This window comes from Dermacentor variabilis, chromosome 1 (genome assembly GCF_050947875.1).
Source record: "Dermacentor variabilis isolate Ectoservices chromosome 1, ASM5094787v1, whole genome shotgun sequence".
NCBI lineage: Eukaryota > Metazoa > Arthropoda > Arachnida > Ixodida > Ixodidae > Dermacentor > Dermacentor variabilis.
In genome coordinates this window covers 4,192,275-4,205,655 of record NC_134568.1, presented here as the reverse complement: position 1 = coordinate 4,205,655, position 13,381 = coordinate 4,192,275, and the positions used below count along the sequence as shown (strand labels likewise).

General features: G+C 47.0%; 7 non-coding genes across 7 annotated transcripts; all 7 read right to left on the bottom strand.

Moving 5' to 3' along the window:
• Window positions 1-973: 973 nt before the first annotated feature.
• Window positions 974-1,047, bottom strand: TRNAN-GUU (transfer RNA asparagine (anticodon GUU)). Its single transcript has one exon. It is a non-coding gene; the product is annotated as a tRNA-Asn (tRNA).
• Window positions 1,048-6,839: 5,792 nt separating this feature from the next.
• TRNAN-GUU (transfer RNA asparagine (anticodon GUU)) lies at window positions 6,840-6,913 on the bottom strand. Its single transcript has one exon. It is a non-coding gene; the product is annotated as a tRNA-Asn (tRNA).
• Window positions 6,914-8,779: 1,866 nt separating this feature from the next.
• On the bottom strand, window positions 8,780-8,853 carry TRNAN-GUU (transfer RNA asparagine (anticodon GUU)). Its single transcript has one exon. It is a non-coding gene; the product is annotated as a tRNA-Asn (tRNA).
• A 3,536-nt stretch (window positions 8,854-12,389) lies between these two features.
• Window positions 12,390-12,463, bottom strand: TRNAN-GUU (transfer RNA asparagine (anticodon GUU)). Its single transcript has one exon. It is a non-coding gene; the product is annotated as a tRNA-Asn (tRNA).
• A 76-nt stretch (window positions 12,464-12,539) lies between these two features.
• TRNAN-GUU (transfer RNA asparagine (anticodon GUU)) lies at window positions 12,540-12,613 on the bottom strand. The gene has a single exon. It is a non-coding gene; the product is annotated as a tRNA-Asn (tRNA).
• An 82-nt stretch (window positions 12,614-12,695) lies between these two features.
• Window positions 12,696-12,769, bottom strand: TRNAN-GUU (transfer RNA asparagine (anticodon GUU)). Its single transcript has one exon. It is a non-coding gene; the product is annotated as a tRNA-Asn (tRNA).
• A 77-nt stretch (window positions 12,770-12,846) lies between these two features.
• Window positions 12,847-12,920, bottom strand: TRNAN-GUU (transfer RNA asparagine (anticodon GUU)). Its single transcript has one exon. It is a non-coding gene; the product is annotated as a tRNA-Asn (tRNA).
• Between the last annotated feature and the right edge of the window lie 461 nt (window positions 12,921-13,381).

Sequence of the window (13,381 nt, the reverse complement as noted above, 5' to 3'; positions counted from 1 at the left end):
GCCGGGTCTGGCGTCGCCAGCACTCTGTCGGACCCTCTGTCACCCGGACGTGCTGCGTCTTCAGCGTCAGCCTCGTCCATGAGTAGCTCGGACGCGTCGCCCCCCTCCACGGGCCCGGTGACGCTGGCATAGGATAGCGTGCACTCGTGCTCCTCATGACCGAACCTCCGGCAGCCACTACAACGCGGCACTCGGCTGTCACGACGAATGTGCCCTTTTCCTCGGCAGCGTAGACAAATGGGCGCTCTTCCCGGCACAACAACAAGGGCTTGCTCCCCGCTTACGTTCACTTGATGAGGAAGGTCGTCAATTTTAAGGCCCACCTTCAACCTGAGCGTTACCAGACGGGTCGTTGAGCCCTTTTCGGCCACGCCGTGCACCCGCCACCGCTCCCTGCTGACTTCCGCCACTTGGCCGTACGGCGCTAACGCACGTTTCAAGTCTTCGTCTAGTACATTGTGGAGTAGCCAGTGTACCTACATCCGCACATCTTGGTTCGCTGGATCGATGACGAGGCAGCGAGAATTTTTCACCTTGAGGTCACCGACGCCAAGGATCCTTTTCACAGCATCCATATTCTTGAACGTCACGGCCCACACATGGCTCATACGATACGCCCCTAAGGCAACAACCTCGGGGAGCTGCGTCAGACGAGCCAGTGTGTCACGGAAGTCTTCCACTCGATATGGCCGGGAACGCACGTCAGCATGCAAAAAAACAGTATTCAAAACAACTCGTCCTGTAGGAAGGTTCGGCAATAAAACTTCATAATCATTCTCAACGCCAAAAGACCTGTTACCGCGGCCAAAAAGTACCGCTGTAGCCACCCTTGAAGGGCCTGCCATCCTGCGTCCGCTCAGCTCGGCTGCCGGAAGCAGACTTGCGCAACGGAGGCTAGCCATGTGCTGCAGTTTATCTCACGTGCTCGTGACTTTCACGCAACGCATCTGAAAAAAAAAAAGCAAGAGACCATCGCCCCCGGGAGGGCTTGAACCTCCAACCTTTGGGTTAACAGCCGAACGCGCTAGCCGATTGCGCCACAGAGGGTTTTGTTTTCTTTATTGCCTTTTCACAACCGCAAACAAAAAGATCAAATACACGACATGTACATATTCTAAAAACACCAGCCACAGCTCGGCCACTGTAAGGTGTTTAAAAGGGCTTCACAGAGGCCAATTGGTCTAGTACAGGAAGCCATTCCGGGGGTTCACATAGTGCTCTGAACAAGTCGCGTGTGTATATAATGCTCTCAACAAAATAGTGTCTTGCTGAGTGAGCCTGTATATGACAATGCCTGATGTCCATTCTCGTCTTCCATACGCTGTGCATGCAAAGCAGCATTAGCATATCACTCGGCGCTTCCCCTGTTTCTGCACGTGGAAGAAACCGGATTCCAAAAGGGCTTATCGGCAATTCTTTTGTAAGTGTTCTTTGTAGGACGTCCCACAGAAATAGGGCGTCATGGCAGTCAATAAAAATATGCTCAATTGATTCTGGCTTATTACAGATTAAGCAGTTTACCGACCAAGGTACAAAAAGACCTTTGCTTTGTAACCATGGCTTTACAGGGAGAGTGTCGGTATGTAATTGAAAAAAGAACGTTTTAGCAGAGGGTCTCACTGGCATTTTTTTAACGCGCTTTAGCACATCGCGCTCAGGACCTAGCCTGTAGGCAGCTCGGTAAACCGGTAATGGTAAAAATACATCGAGAATATCAGAATACAAACGCTTTTTCGTGACATCACACAAGTATTCTTATGAGAACCTTGCCTTGAGCAGGCGTACAGAAGCAACCACTTCACACAAATAAGGACTGAGCGGTCCAGCTCCGAAAGAAACAGTTGACACGACAAAGTCAGATAGATAATCATGCAATCCTGCTTGGATCACAGTTCTCAAAAACACATCAGTTTGGTCCCGCACAAAGAAGAATCTGCTTACCAGCTGCTTGAAAAACAGGTGTGAGAGCCCTAGCCACCATTTTTCACCTTGTGAAACAAATTGCACCGGCTTGTGCGCTCCCATTGCGATCCCCAAATAAGGTCGCAAACACTCGGTGGATTTTTTGAACCGAAGTTCTTGCCATGGCCATCACTTGCAACACGTAGAACACTTTTGCAATTAAAAACACATTACAAACGGAAGCTCTTGCGAACATTGAAAAGTTATGGCCACCCCATTTATCGGTAGCATTTTTGACGCGTTTATTTTCCTCAGACCAATATTCATCAGCATTGAGGCAGTTATTTAGCGGGACACCGAGGTACTTTCCGGGGGAGACGGTCCAATTCATATTACAGTACACTCGGGTGTGCTCTGCCAGTTGCCATGCCAAAATCCAAGGCATTTCGGCCAACTGATCACGCTACCAGTTGCTGTGCAGAACGCCTTAGCAACACTGACAACTTCCTGCACGCTTCTAGCATCCGTGCAAAACACGGCTATGTCGTCCGCGTACGCTAAGACCTTAACTTCACCGCTGAAAAAAGTGAAGCCTCGAATACATGGTGTTGCAAACAAACGTAAACAAAACGGCTCCAAGTATATCGCAAAAAGTAGAGGGGACAACGCACATCCTTGTTTCACACTCGACCGCACAGGAATTGACATACTTAATTCTTTGTTGATCACTAATTTGGCTGTGCAATCATGATACACCATTTTAACACCTTCAGTAATTACAGATCCAACATTTACGTGCTCCAGCAATAAAAACAGAACTTCATGTACAACTTTGTCGAACGCTTTATGTAAATCTAGCTGAATCATAGCTACGCGGTCATGCATTGCGTCACAACATTCGAGAATACTTCTTGCTATGTGTATGTTCGTAAAAATTGTTCTACCTTTAATGCCACAGGTTTGATGCGGGCCAACGAGGGACTTAATAACGTTTTCGAGCCTTCTAGCTAACACTTTCATGTATATTTTATAATCTGTATTGGTTGAACTAATGGGACGGTAGGACTCAACTGAAAGTAATTTTGCAGGATCGTCAGTTTTGGGGATCATTACTACGTGCGCTGTCCTGAACGAGAGAGGCGCTTCCTTTTTTTCATAGCATTCAGCGATCACTCGGTGTAAAGCCACTGCCATTTCTGCCTTAAAAAATTTGTATACGGCTGCACCCAGTCCATCTGGCCCAGGTGGTTTGCCATTACTCAAGTCATCGACTGCCGCTTCTATTTCGGCCACGCTAATTTCAGATTCCAGTGATTCTCTAACCGTGTCCTCTAATCTTGGCATAAGAGTTAGAAAGTGGGCGTTGAAGTACTCGGGGTCATAAATTCTTCCTCCGAGAAGTTCGGTATAAAATTCAACAAATGCACATTTTATCTCTTCGCTTTCTCGTGTAATTTTGTTGTAATATCGAATTTCATTTATCTCCTTATTTGCAGCATGCTTCTTTTCTTCACTTAGCACACGCTTAGTGGGCGTTTCGCCCAGCCACAACTTTTCAGTGCGCGCCCTTATCATTGCGCCTCGGTACTTATCTTCGTCGATCAACTCAAGTTTCGCTTTCACCTCTGGTATTTCTTTTTTAAACGCTCCAGGCACTTCATGTTCTACCCCTAACATGTACAACAGTTCACTGTGTAACTGTTTCTCTAGTTGCCTTTCCTTGTGACGCAATACGCATGCTCTATCGATGGCAGCAATTTTAATGTCGCATTTAAACTGCTCCCACACTGATATGAAACAGTTGGTTTCCGTATGCAGGGCATTTGAAAGATACTCCTTGGCTCTCGTGACAAACAATTCATCTTCCAGCAGTTTTTCATTGAACTTCCACAGGAACCAATTAAACTTGACACTCTTTCGTTTTTCGCCAATCGTAATCGAGACCAAACTATGATCGCTAAAACTGAGATATTGTGTTTCATAAGAGGAACACAGTGGTACAAACTTCGCCGGTACGTATATTCTATCAAGCCTCGCATGGGAATCACCTTGAAAGTGCGTATACCGTGCTTGGCCATCTCGCGTCATTGCATAACCAATGTCCTCAAGCTCTCTCTCAATGACTATCGCGTTCAACAGCTCAGCGCTTCTATCGCGTACTTTGAGGCTCGTCGTTTTATCTTCAGCTGTACAGACGCAGTTGAAATCCCCAAGAAACACAACATGTCGTTCTGTTTTCAAAAATCCTTCAGCATACTTAAAAAAAATTTCGCGTTCATGAATTTTGTTCGGTGCGTAGATGCACACAGCGCGCCACAGTAGACCAGCAAAAATAAAATCACATGCGACAAGTCTCCCACTATCGCAGGTGGACACTTTTTCTTCAACCGATATGCTATTGCGAATAAAAATGACGCAGCCTCCTGACCGTCCAACAGCATGGCACACACATACACTGTATCTAGATCAAAAAACTTGAACCATCTGTTCTGTTTGCTCCTCACTCTCAATTTTTGTTTCTTGTACAGCCAGAAGGTCAACGTCATTCTCTAAAAGCATGCGACTAATCTGACACTGCCGCCTGCGCGAACACATTCCTCGCACATTCAATGTCGCAACGCGTAGGCTAGATTTAAAGTTAGACGCCATCTCATGGGGTTGCTTGGCCAAGCGTCCTACTCACATCGATGCTGTGGGGTTCTTGTGGTCATCGTTGAAGGCTACTGGAACGGGTCCTCCGCTAGGGCGGAGGCGTTTTAGGGGCCACCCTACTGCCAGGCGGCACGTTCGACTTCGGTTTAAGCATAGACCTCCGCGTAGTCGATGCCTTCGTTGGAGGTTCGCCGGTGCCTGACGCAGTAGTTATTCCTGTATTGCCAGTGTCTTCGTGAGCACGCTTTGCAGCGATGCTTCCGGTCATAAGCATCTCGACGTCCGTTGCTTCCTTGTCGACTTCTTGCGGCAGTGACGATGACGCGCTTGCTGCCTTCACGCCTGCGTCGCATGTTGCAGTCTCTGGCTTCGTTTCCGGGGCTGCAGCCAAGGGCTCACCCCCCAGGTTCGCTTCCTGGACAGCTCCTGGGGAGGGTTCAAGGGGCTTCGCAGGGGTCTTTGCCACGTCGTTGTCCTCCCTGCTAGCTTCTTCAGCATCTGTGGCGTCCATCATGTGTTCGGATACTACGCCCCTTTGGAGTGGGCCTGTAACGCTGGCATAAGAGCGCACACATTGGGAATCATCGTGGCCGAAGCGACGACAGACCCCACATCGTGGAACGCGGCACTCTCGCCGGATGTGTCCGATGCCACGGCATCGGAGGCAGAGCGGCGCTCTGCCAGGAACGAAGACGAGCGCCATATCCTCAGCAACACGCAGTTGGTGTGGTAGGTCGTCCACAGTGAGGCCCACGTTTAATTTCAGCGTCACCGAGCGGGTGGTTGATCCTTTGTCAATGCAGCCCTTGACCTTCCACTTGTCTCTGCTAATTTCCGTCACTTTTCCAAACGGCGCCAACGCCACTCGCACGTCTTCGTCCGGTACGCCATGAAGCAGCCAGTATAGCTTCAGTCGGACACCTCGATCGCGCAGGTCGATGACCATGCAGCGGTGGTCTTTAACGTTGAACGTTTCAGCTTGTAATATCTTCCTCTTGCCTTCCTCGTCCTTAAACGTCACTGCCCACAGGTGATTCATTTGGTATGCCCCGAGGGCAACCACTTCCGGCAGCAACGAAAGACGTGTAAGGCTATCTCGGACATGCTCCACTCGATATGGCCTGGCTTTCACATCAGCATGCAAAAAAACGGTGTTTAAAACAGAAGCACCTGTGGGCAGATGAGGACGAGGAAGGCAAGAGGAAGATATTAGAAGCTGAAGCGTTCAACGTTAAAGACCACCGCTGCATGGTCATCGACCCGCGCGATCGAGGTGTCCGACTGAAGCTATACTGGCTGCTTCATGGCGTACCGGACGAAGACGTGCGAGTGGCTTTGGCGCCGTTTGGAAAAGTGACGGAAATTAGCAGAGACAAGTGGAAGGTCAAGGGCTGCATTGAGAAAGGATCAACCACCCGCTCGGTGACGCTGAAATTAAATGTGGGCCTCACTGTGGACGACCTACCACACCAACTGCGTGTTGCTGAGGATATGGCGCTCGTCTTCGTTCCTGGCAGAGCGCCGCTCTGCCTCCGATGCCGTGGCGTCGGACACATCCGGCGAGAGTGCCGCGTTCCACGATGTGGGGTCTGTCGTCGCTTCTGCCACGATGATTCCCAATGTGTGCGCTCTTATGCCAGCGTTACAGGCCCACTCCAAGGGGACGTAGTATCCGAACACATGATGGACGCCGCAGATGCCGAAGAAGCTAGCAGGGAGGACAACGACGTGGCAAAGACTCCTGCAAAGCCCCTTGAACCCTCCCCAGGAGCTGTCCAGGAAGCGAACCTGGGGGGTGAGCCCTTGGCTGCAGCCCCGCAAACGAAGCCAGAGACTGCAACATGCGACGCAGGCGTGAAGGCAGCAAGCGCGTCATCGTCACTGCCGCAAGAAGTCGGCCAGGAAGCAACGGACGTCGAGATGCTTATGACCGGAAGCATCGCTGCAAAGCGTGCTCACGAAGACACTGGCAATACAGGAATAACTACTGCGTCAGGCACCGGCGAACCTCCAACGAAGGCATCGACTACGCGGAGGTCTATGCTTAAACCGAAGTCGAACGTGCCGCCTGGCAGTAGGGTGGCCCCTAAAACGCCTCCGCCCTAGCGGAGGACCCGTTCCAGTAGCCTTCAACGATGACCACAAGAACCCCACAGCATCGATGTGAGTAGGACGCTTGGCCAAGCAACCCCATGAGATTGCGCCACGGAGGCTAGCCATGTGCTGCAGTTTACCTCATGTGCTCGTGACTTTCACGCAACGCATCTGAAATAAGAAGATACCACCGCCCCCGGGAGGGCTTGAACCTCCAACCTTTCGGTTAACAGCCGAACGCGCTAGCCGATTGGGCCACGGAGGCTTTTTTTTCTTTATTACCTTGATTTCAACACCACTCAAAAGCGTACAAAGTAGGTCATATGGTGCAGAAAAATAATATTACATCACTTCGAGAGACTGCACATATTTAAAAGGCACTCAAAGAGGATATCACAGACGCCAAAGTGTCAAGCTCCTCAAACCACTCTGGCGGTTCAATCATGTGCTTGAGGGCATCACGTGTGTACCTAAGACTTTCACTTAGGTGTTCCCTCGCAGACCTTTCATCTACTCGGGCATTCCTGATATCCATGCGCGTTTTCCACACGCTGCTCATACACAAAAGCATTACCAAGTCAGCCGGCACTCCCTCTGTGTCTGCACACGGTAAGAACCGAATACCGAAAGGACTTAAGGGGAAGCTTTAGCTGAAGTGCTCGTATCTAAATACATGTAAAAGGAGAATTCGTTTTTCTCGGCAACCACTGCACCAAATTTGACGAGGTTTGTTGCATTTAAAAGACAAACTTAAAATCTAGTGACTGTTGGTTTCTAATTTTTGAGTTAGATTGTCAATTTTTTGTTAAAGATTGGCAAAAATCGAAAATTTTCAAAAAACGAAACTATCAAGTTTACAACTCTGTAACTTAACCACTAAAAATGATAATACAATTCTGTGAATTGCATCTAATAGTACATCTAAAGCGGACAAAATTGATATGTTATACATGAATATAAAAAAATTTAATAATAGAGAAATACAACTTTTGCAAAACCATTGTAACCAACGTAAGAAATTCACGTAAGACGTAAAATGACATATTGAATTTGTCCGCTTTGAATGATCTAATGGATGCCGGTTACAGAACCGCGATATCGGTTCTTGATGCAGAGCTATGAATTTATAAACTTCGTGCTTCTATTTTTTTCAAACGGTCAAATATTTGAAAATCGTTTTAAGAAAATTCAAGCCCTAAATCGAAATTCCGCTTCCAACAGTCACTAGAATTTAACTTTCTCTTACAAATGCGACAAATTTCATCAAAATCGGTCCAGGGGTTATCTCATAAAACGTTTTTGCGTTTTACATGTATTTGAATAGGCCGCGTCGGAGTTGTGCCCGAGCTAAAGCTTCCTCTTAACGGCAGTTCTTTATTCAGAGTTCGTTTTAGAACACTCCACAAGAAAACTGAGTCATGACAATCCAAAAAGATGTGCTCAATAGTTTCAGGTTTCTTACATATGATGCAGTTAACAGACCATAGAACAAAGAAGTCCTTGCTTTGCAGCCATGGCTTCACAAGGAGAGTGCCCGAATGCAATTGAAAAAAAAGGGTTTTCGCTGAAGATCTAACCGGCATTTTTCTAACACGTTTCAGCACATTGCGTTCAGGTCCTAATTTATACATCATACGGTAAACAGGATGCGGCAAGAAAACATAAACCAGATCACTATAAACTTTCTTACGCGTCACTGAAGTCAAAAATTCATTCGAAAAATGCGCTTTCAGTAAAGAAAAGGACATAACAACTTCCCTCAGAAAGCCAATTGGTGTTCGAGTACGTTCATTTGCTGATGAGACAACCCACTCAGGCAAGGAAGAACTCAATCTCACCTGAATAACAGTACGCAGAAATATATCAATTTGGTCCCTTAAGAAAAAGAACCTACTAACAATCTGTTTCAAAAACAAATGTGTTAATCCTAGTCCACCATTCTTCACCGTATGAAACAAGTTACACCGGCTAGTTCTCTCCCAAGTGGATCCCCGTATATATACCGCAAACACTCTGTGAAGTTTTTGCACCGAAATCCTTGCCATGCATAACACTTGTAGTACATAGTTTACCTCATGTGCTCGTGGCTTTCACGCAACGCATCTGAAAAAAAAAAAAAAAAAGAGACCACCGCCCCCGGGAGAGCTTGAACCTCCGACCTTTCGGTTAACAGCCGAACGCGCTAGCCGATTGCACCACGGAGGCTTCTTTTCTTTATTGACTGTTTGCAGCACAAACCAAGAACACATTCAAATGCTAAAACACGTCAACCACACTTTGGCTAACATTATATATTAAAAACGCTTCAGCTTGATCAGTTCATCAAGAATAGCCACCCACTCGGGAGGCTCACTCTGGGCACGATATATTTCCCGAATATACGCGACACTTTCGATGAAGTTTATTCTCGCCGGACGGGTATCGACATCCGAGTGTCGCACTGCCATTCTCGTTTTCCACAGACTGTGGAGGCCAAGGAGCATAAACATATCGTACGGAACTCCTCCTTCGTTATCGGTTGGCAAATATCGAATACCAAGAGGTGTAATCGGCAGTTCTTTTGTAAGTGTACGTTGTAAGACATCCCAATGAAATATTGGATCCCACCAATCGATGAAAATGTGTTCAATGGTCTCTAGCTTTTTACAAAGTGAGCAGTTTACTGTCCATGGCACATATATTCTTTATCGTCTAACCATGTTTTTACGGGTAGCGTGTTTGTGTGTAGCTTAAAGAAAAACGTTTTTTGAGAGGGTCTAACTGGCATTTTTTTCACCCGTTTCAGTACATCATATCCTTGGCCTCCCCAGTTTACAGACCTGTACAATGGTATTGGCAACATTGTGTCAACTAAGTCTTTATACAGTGTTTTTCTTGTCACAGAGCACAGATATTCCATGGAAAACCGCACACGCAACATACGAAGTGAATCAACCACTTCGCGCAGATATCCCCTAATACTTCCTCCCTTCACATCACTGGTCGTTACAACATATTGCGGCAGTGCTTTTCCCAAACGGACTTGAATTACTGTGCGTAGAAAATCATTTCTCTGATCCCGAAAAAAAAGAAAACGAGACACAATTTGTCTGATAAACAAATGCGACAGGCCTAGCCCACCACTTCGAGCTGAACGAAACAAATTGGTTCTGCTGATCCTCTCCCAACTAGAAGCCCATATGAATACGACAAAAACACGATGAATTTTTTGCGCACTTGAACGACACATTGATAACACTTGCATAATGTACCACACTTTCGCTACTAAAAAGAGATTGCACACAGAAGCGCGTCCAAACATTGACAAAACTCGGCCAAGCCAACCCTTTGATTTTTCACTCATTCTATCAGCTTCATCGGACCAGTACTGTGCGGTATCGTTATAGTGCTCGAGCGGCACACCCAAGTACTTAGTTGGCGTTGTTGACCACCGGATATTTGCAAAGTGGGCTGGTATAATGTCCGAATGACCGTGCCATATACCGATGCTCTTTTCCCAATTGATCCGGGATCCAGATCGTTCACAGTATTTCTTTACAAGACGTACAGCTTCAAGAACGCTATCATGATCCTCGCAGAAGACTGCGATGTCATCAGCGTATGCCAGTACCTTGACTTCAGAAAGCTGTAGCCGAAATCCTCGGACGTTGTCATTGCGTATCACTGCTAAACAGAAAGGCTCGAGGTACAATGCAAAAAGCAATGGACTTAGTGGACACCCTTGTCTACGGGAAGATCTTAGTGACAGCTTCTCGCTGAGGGACTTATTAATTATAATCTGTGTCGTGCATTGGTCGTAGGCCATTTTGACGCCATCTAAGATTACTTTCCCTGCGTTAACATATTCCAAAACAAGAAGAAGAGCATCGTGGGACACACGGTCGAAGGCTTTCGCCAGGTCGAGTTGCAACAAAGCAACGCGTCTAGCGAAAACGTCGCAACACTCTAGAACGCTTCGCGCTACGTGGCTGTTTGTAGTAATAGTGCGGCCTTTTATGCCGCAAGTTTGATGCGGACCGACAATATTTGTAATGACTGTTTGAAGTCTCTTTGCCAATACCTTCATGAGTATTTTATAATCGGTATTTGTAAGGCTAATTGGCATGTATGCCCCAACCGATAAAAACGCCTTGTGGTCATCTGTTTTCGGTATTAAAACCATGTGTGCACTTCTGAAAGAAGGTGGCAGTCGCTTATATTTATGTGCCTCAGAGTATACATGCTCCAACACTTGAGCAAGCCCAGTCGCAAATGCCTTATAAAAGGCGGCTCCTAAGCCATCGGGACCCGGTGATTTGCCTGGAGGAAGTTCTTCGATCGCGTGTTCTATTTCTCGGACGCTTATCGGTTCCTCGAGACTGGCTTTTACGTCGTCATGAACGCGCGGCATGAAATTCACGAAACTTGCTTCAAATTCAGCTCCCACGTGGATTGGGATGCCGAACAACTTGCGGTAGTGTTCGGTAAACGCCTGTTCAATCATATTCGAGTCGGAAGTAACCTCATCCCGATAATTAATCTGTCTTATTTCATTTTTCCTTGCGTACCTCTTTTCATCGGTGATGGCGCGTTTGTTCAGCGTTCCATCAACCCACAGTCTTTCCGTCCGTGCCCGAATCACTGCTGCTCTATATTTTTCCGTGTCAATAGCTTCCATCGCGCTTTTAACTGTTCTGATTTCATCACTAAATTTTCCAGGTTCCGCACTGTCCATAAAAATAAGAAAATTTAGTTCCTTCTGGAGCTCATTTTGTTTCATTTTTTCATTGTGTCTTCTAACAGTTCCTACTTCAATTGCAACCATTTTCACGCGAACCTTAAAGTCTTCCCATACTTCTGCCCAAGGTACACTTTCATTACTGAACATGTTTTTAATTTCGTGCTTTACATCGTTTATAAATTTGTCATCACTTAGGTGTTTTTCGTTAAATTTCCAAAGTGCCCAATCGAACCGCGGCTTTTTTGGCTTAGCACCGAGTGCAAACCACACTATACTGTGATCGCTAAAGGACACCGGCTTCACGACATAGTTATCGCATAGAGGCACAAGATCTAACGAGATGTAAGCTCTGTCAAGTCGTGCCTGGCTATCTCGTTGATAGTGTGTAAATTGCGGCTGCAAAGTACTGGCCAAAAGGCGACCAACGTCTTCTAGGTTGTAGTCATTTACTAAGGTGTTCAATATCACTGCACTCGTGTCCTGCGGAAATTTACGTTTAGCACGATCTTCTGCATTACACACACAATTAAAGTCACCAAGAAAGATGATGTACTTGTCACAACGAAGGTACTCTTCTAGATTTGAGAAAAAACGACATCTTTCATTGATATCATTTGGCGCATACACACATCATCCTCCATTGTGATCCATTGTGTAGCTGCACAAGCTGCACACAGCTGCAGATAGTCAAGTGTCTCACGGAAATGCTCGACACGGTAGAGCCTCGCCTTCAGGTCTCCGTGCAAAAAAAAAAAAAAAAACGGTCGTTGTAACTGTTGATCCTGTAGGTAGTTGTGGCAAAATAACCTGGTAGTCATCCTTCGGTGTGTCGTTCAACCTGAGACCGCTGCCCTCCTGGGCCGCTGTAACCACCCCTTCGGAGCAAAACATTCCGCGACCGTTCACTGCGGTGGCCGGAAGTGGAATCGCGCCACAAAGGCTAGCCATGTGCTGCAGTTTACCTCATGCGCTCGTGACTTTCGCGCAACGCATCTGAAAAAAAAAAAAAACAAGAGACCACCGCCCCCGGGAGGGCTTGAGCCTCCAACCTTTCGGTTAACAGCCGAACGCGCTAGCCGATTGCGCCACAGAGGCTAGCCATGTGCTGCAGTTTACCTCATGTGCTCGTGACTTTCACGCAACGCATCTGAAAAAAAAAACAAGAGACCACCGCCCCCGGGAGGGCTTGAACCTCCAACCTTTCGGTTAACAGCCGAACGCGCTAGCCGATTGCGCCACAGAGGCAAGCCATGTGCTGCAGTTTACCTCATGTGCTCGTGACTTTCACGCAACGCATCTGAAGAAAAAAAAAAAAACAAGAGACCACCGCCCCCGGGAGGGCTTGAACCTCCAACCTTTCGGTTAACAGCCGAACGCGCTAGCCGATTGCGCCACGGAGGCTAGCCATGTGCTGCCGTTTACCTCATGTGCTCGTGACTTTCACGCAACGCATCTGAAAAAAAAAAACAAGAGACCACCGCCCCCGGGAGGGCTTGAACCTCCAACCTTTCGGTTAACAGCCGAACGCGCTAGCCGATTGCGCCACGGAGGCTTTCTTTTTCTTTATTGCCTGGCTGTAGTACATAGTTTCGCAAGAAGCAAGGCTCACCAAAGGGAACACAAAAGTAGAATATACATTTTCTGTACGTATGTGCACATATTCCACCAGCATTGTGCTGGCTCAGTCTAATCAAAATTCGCGCAATGCTACCAACAGTTCCACTCTTGGGAGCCACTCGGGTGGTTCCTCTGCCGCTTTATGGATAGCGACAAACCACTGCATGTTTTGTTGTTGTTGTTGTTGTTGTGGCCTGTGATGCGTGTGGCTCCTTCCCACGATGGGGGATTAGCCAAGAGATGGGTGGATTATTTGAAATTATTATGGAGCATAAATTTCCTTATAGTTATTGAAATAGCATTGAATAGCGCAGAATTGCCTGTTAAATAACATCAGGAAGGTAATATTGAATTGGTAATAATTAACCTAAAAGTAAAAACAAAAATAAAGGAATT